The sequence below is a fragment of the Cephus cinctus genome, unplaced genomic scaffold, assembly GCF_000341935.2.
Source record: "Cephus cinctus unplaced genomic scaffold, Ccin1 Ccin1_scaffold0566, whole genome shotgun sequence".
Classification (NCBI taxonomy): Eukaryota; Metazoa; Arthropoda; class Insecta; order Hymenoptera; family Cephidae; genus Cephus; species Cephus cinctus.
Window position 1 is genome coordinate 221,086 of NW_014333218.1, and position 5,321 is coordinate 226,406.

General features: G+C 47.9%; 1 protein-coding gene across 6 annotated transcripts in view; it reads right to left on the reverse strand.

The window, feature by feature from the left end:
• The window catches only part of LOC107268593 (teneurin-a), a 233,321-nt gene that overhangs the window by 216,115 nt on the left and 11,885 nt on the right, over positions 1–5,321 (reverse strand). For 2 of the 6 annotated variants that reach the window (XM_025085866.1, XM_015741517.2), the window contains exon 1: positions 4,304–5,021. The exons of 3 other annotated variants lie outside the window; for them this stretch is intronic. The gene's annotated coding sequence lies outside the window, so the exon portion shown is untranslated. Of the gene's footprint in view, positions 1–4,303; positions 5,022–5,321 lie in introns of those variants that run through there. One more of the 6 variants, XM_025085867.1, reaches the window with a different exon arrangement.

The window sequence follows — 5,321 nt, forward strand, 5'->3', positions numbered from 1 at the left end:
CCAACCAGCAATTGCAACTCCTCCAATTGCCGGATGCGCATAACTCCGTGCGAGTTAAGCCTCCCATTTCCACCCCCTGGCACCTCCGCACTACCCCCGACAACCCTTGTACGTACAGCCGAACCTGACAATCTGCCAGCCCTGCAGTTCTACCCCCAACTGCATAAACACGATGCAACATCGACCATAGTAATTTTTTTTTTTTTTCCGTAATAAACTCGGAATCTCCCCTCGACCGAATTCCACCCCCTCCCCCCTGACTTCATCCCCCGCGAAATCGCCCGAGAAACTACTCCGACAAACACACCCCTAGGCAGTTTCCGCAGTTTACGGGGTGGGAAGAAAGAAAAATTCTCTGATTTACGTAATTCGACCAACTAATCAGATAAATCCCGTGGAGCATGACGTAATCCAATAAGGAGAGGATAGAGATAAACGATAGTCAATGAATCACAACTACCGCGAACAGACTCTACAGGGGGTGCGCGGAGGGGGTGGCTGGTACTCGCGACGTCAATCCATTAAGGGTTGCCTCCCGAGTCTGCTCGGCTGAGCTTCCACGAATCCTAAACTTCGTTTCAAGTCGACTAATTATCTTTGCATTTTAACAGACGCCTGCGGATTATCAATTCCGACGTCCCTTGAGCGAAGGGGGTAGGTACGAGTATCAACCCCTACCAGGAGTCATAGAAACACAAGGGTAGTAAGAAGAATCGGGAAAGTCCCGAATCTCGATACGAGACCCGTTCGGACTATTGTCCCGGTTGGCAGGACAGGATGGCGAAGGCGGTAACAGCCCCGTGAGGTCTTATCGTGAAGCAACCCCTTCGCAAGGGATGATCCATCCCCCACGAAACAATCCCCTTGGACGTACCAGAAATGATGACCCTGGCGCCAGTGTCGGCCTTGAAACCGGAAGAGCCCATACGTCATCGGGACAGGTATCCGGCGCCAAGGTCAAAAGGGCGAAGCCCGACCGACTGGTTTTAAGGGTTGCCGGCGCAGGGCTGGGCCTGCCGACCCGAGCCAGAAGGCACCGGCCCGCTGATCGTGGATTCGGGTCGGATAGCTCGTGTAACCTTAACCTCTGCTATTACCCGAAGCAACCCTTAACCACGCATTGCTGATTAGAGGGTAATGAGAAACAACCCTTAATTTTTGGTACCGGGCTGTAAGACGGTTTCGTGATATTCTCGTAAGGTTGGTATTACTTGGGCAAAACTTTTATTTGATTGTATGAAAATTTCTTATACCTCCAGTTCATCCAGCCCCCTTCTTCATGTTGGTTTTGACAGTCTGAATATCTCGACGTGGATTCGATAAACGTTATCAGAAGGCTGGAAGGACGTGACGATACAACCTAACGTAATGGGGGATATGACGTACGCGGACCAACCCGAGTTAGGGGTTGGATCGATTCGCGGCCATATTAGCGATATTAACACTCGCGCTCGAGCTGGCTTATCAAATTTATGCTAATTCCGAAGCGCCGGTACTTTTTCATCAAAACAAGTAAACGAGATACCGAGACGCGGTTCGTTGAACGAAAAAAATAAATAAAAATATTCATTTTTCGGGATAAAAACTTGGAAATGAAACTTTATCAAATTGCAAATGAGAAACGAAAAATTTGGATAATTAAAAAAAAAAAAGACTAATCATCCCCACGACAAATTACATATGCAGAAATAGATTGCTCGTATACCAAGTGTACGCAGAGTGTACCGCTCGATGCCATCCTCATCGTTAATCCAAAATGAATTTTACAGAAAATCAAAATCCCGACAGTCAAAAGCGACAGACTGCGCATCACGGTTAACCCGGATTGTCACTTTATCAGGAGACATCGAAAAGCAAAATAGCACAGTAGCAAACCAACCCCAGTAGCGCACAGGGGTACCACCGCCAGTACACACCCGAAAAAAAATATTCCATTTACTTCAGCAGGATGGCATATACACAGGGTGACCCCGTTTCTTCATAGGCAAACAGACGAATGATTTATCGGACTGAAACGCACTGCCCTACAAGAATTGCGAGACGTGTTAGACCAACCGCAGGAATCATTAAAATTAATGGATATTGGATAGCCTAGGCGTGGTCGGTTGGCCAACCTGTCTGCCACCCTGATTCTCCCTGTCAGTTACGACGCTGCGAGACGGACGTCAGCTCGACCGTCAAGCTCTGGACGAGATGGTCGAGAGTACAAAAGGTGCCAGTAGTGCCAACAGTACCAACAGTGGCCAGCCCGATAAGCCTGTCGACGTTCCCTACCACCTCAACAGTATTGCCAACATTAGCACGTGGCAGTGGGTTTTCAAAAGCGGTGACGTCATTTTCAAAGGATCCGAGTCTACCTGACCAAGAGAGAAGAAGACATTGCCCATCGCTGTTTACCAAAGTACTCTCCATCCTGCACCCTCTTAACCCACATCAATTTCTCAACGTGTCATCAACCTCATCCAGCCTCCACCGACCACTGCCGTCTATTTTGCCGGTTAAATTTTTTTTTCCTAATCTCAATCCCAAGCATCGATAAAGGAAGTCAAAAATTATACCGCTTGGCGATACCCCATTGTTATCGTACGAAAGGACGCCCCTTGTACTTTACCTCGAGGTTCTACTACGCTCGCTTTGTTCGGCGTCCTGGATACGTGCGATCCAAGCGTCGCGACGCTGAAATCGTCCGCGTACATTTTCGACGTCGATACGTCCTAACGATTCGTCGCGACGCCCATTGTCGACGAACTCGTCCCGCTGTTTTCAAAATCCGTCGTCGTTACTGTTGAGGAAACACGTGGGGAATGCTGGGTAATTTCACAGTGACGAAATACACAAGGGACTACCTACACCTTCTTTCAACTTTCCCTACCGAATACCATTGGATACTTTATCAACGTTGAAATGTACTGCGCGCACGTGAATAGTAGGCACGAGCAGCCTGAATCCTATTTGGGCCAATGTTAAACCTGACGAATGGGGATATACAGTTATGTCGGTCAATTATTTTCTTCTAGAACGTCAACCTCGACAGTGTAAAATCATCGAGTTTATAACGGGTGTGCAATTAAAGGGGACAAAGTGCCAGGTTGAAGCTCGATATTTAATTCAGTGGCGAAAAGTAATATACCGGGTGACACAGTTCAACTGAACTTTCGATCTGACCAACTTCCCTGATTAGTTTCAAGCTGGTCACCCTCTCTGTACGGTTAAGCCGAGTCAATTTGAGACGAGCCCAAGGCGCAAACTGAACTTGATGTAAATTAATCTCGGCATCGAGTTCGAGTCGAATAAACTTTTGAAAGTTCCGTGCAGTTTCGGTCGTGACGGCACCGAGTCAACACGGCTTCTACGTGTCATATATCTGATTCGAACTTTGATCTTGACCCGTCCGCATTTTATTATTTTTCAATTAATTATCAAACGTGCCAAACTTAACCCCGGACTTTATTGAAGTTACTGTATACGGTGTACAAAATTTTAAGGAATAAATTTTATCGTACGATCTTCTTTTTTTTTCACCCCTCATTTTCATCCCCCTACGCGATCTAGCTTAACATCCACGGAGACTGTACGCGTATACTTTTTTTTGCAATTCCCATTGACCGTCATGGTTACGTCACTACGCCTTCAAAAATCTTTCGTTAGACGCATATCAAATGAATCATTGATCAAAAATATTTTCATCAGATCGCATTAAAATAACAAGATTCACATACGCTTGCGCAATTCGATAATATATATATATATATAGGCACGCTACGTTTAGTCCGCTGCGTATAATATTAATAAATAATATTTATCCAAAGCGATAATATGTAACGGGTATACAAATAGAATTAATAGATTCACGTGAAACGTATGAATTCGATTTGAACGAGCTGTACAATACCCGTGGCAAATTGCATCGTTCCCATTTATTGCGTATCGGTAATTATGACTGTCGAATAAATATAGCGTTCGGAATTACCTTAAAAATACAAAATAATAAATGGAACGCGCGATGCGCGTGACTGGGTAAAATATATGACATCGATAAAAAAATTTGGAATTGATAAGATAAAAAAGTATTGGTTGTACCGTAATTTCGAAAAGAAAAAAAAAAAAACGATCTCATCGAGAAGTGCATCGGACGTAATGGAGCCAGTGAGAAAATGGACCAGGCGCCGCGACGCATCGCGCCATCCCAACAGGTGTCCGGAGAGGAGAGGACTGAAGTCGCGCCATATTGGGAAAGGGCTACCGAGTGAAGTGCGTCAACAATAACATGATTGCAACTGAATAAGCCGAAACTGTGATTTACCTTAATTCGAATCCCTGACTCCGACTGTCATCGATACTGACGACCAGATTGCGAAGACACGGCTGTACCGACGTCGACGTCGTCCTCTGATCTCTGGCACACTTGAACGAAGTCAATGCCGATCCCTCGGCAGGCCTGGTCCGAAAGAAACTCCGTAACCACGATAACGCGTCCCCGGCTGATGGGATGATCAGAACCAAGATCAATGTCCAAGGTCACCAAGAGACGATCCAATCAGCGAAGCACAAGATCCACGAAGACGTAGGCTGAATGTCATTGAAGCCAATTTCACTTTTCGGTCCTGGACAACGTGACCACCTGGGTCAGGACCAGGACGACCCGAAAACCAAAAGTCAGTCACACCATACCGGGTGACAATCGAAAAGACCAAATCGCGACCTTGCAAGCTCAGCGGCAACCCGCATATTCCTCGAGCTTGGAATATAAAGCACTGCCAGTGATCAGCACGCGACCCTGGACTTCATCCTCGGGAACACCAACCGTCCCTACTGACTCCCTGTGCTGAACACCTCCGACCCGTACCCAACCCGATTTCGCACTCCTCTAAAACCGGCTCTCACGATGACGACCCCCGACGATCACGTTCGACGACACGTCTACGCGATGCTGATGCTCCGTCGAGCTAAACGGGACTTGAACAGGACGTCGGGTTGCGTCGTGGCACGTCGAAGGGGACGTCGCGGAGCGCGCACGGTGCCTCGCGAAAAGTAACTGCCGAGCTGGTCGACCCTGCTCACCCTGAGCCTGCGCGTTCGAACGTCCGCTTTTGCTCTCTGGTCCTCCTCTCCGCCCTGGCCCTGGCTCGCTCTCTGTCCCTCTTCCTCATTCGCCTGTCACTCGGACCTGGTCTCGCCCTCTCTCTCCCTCTTCGACCCCGAACCACCTCAGCGCGATGGTAACGTCGACGGGGATGGTGCTGGCGGAGTGAACACAGAGACTACCTGGACGTTCACGATAGCCAGAGGATACCCAACGACTCCCCCCCCCCCCCCCCCCC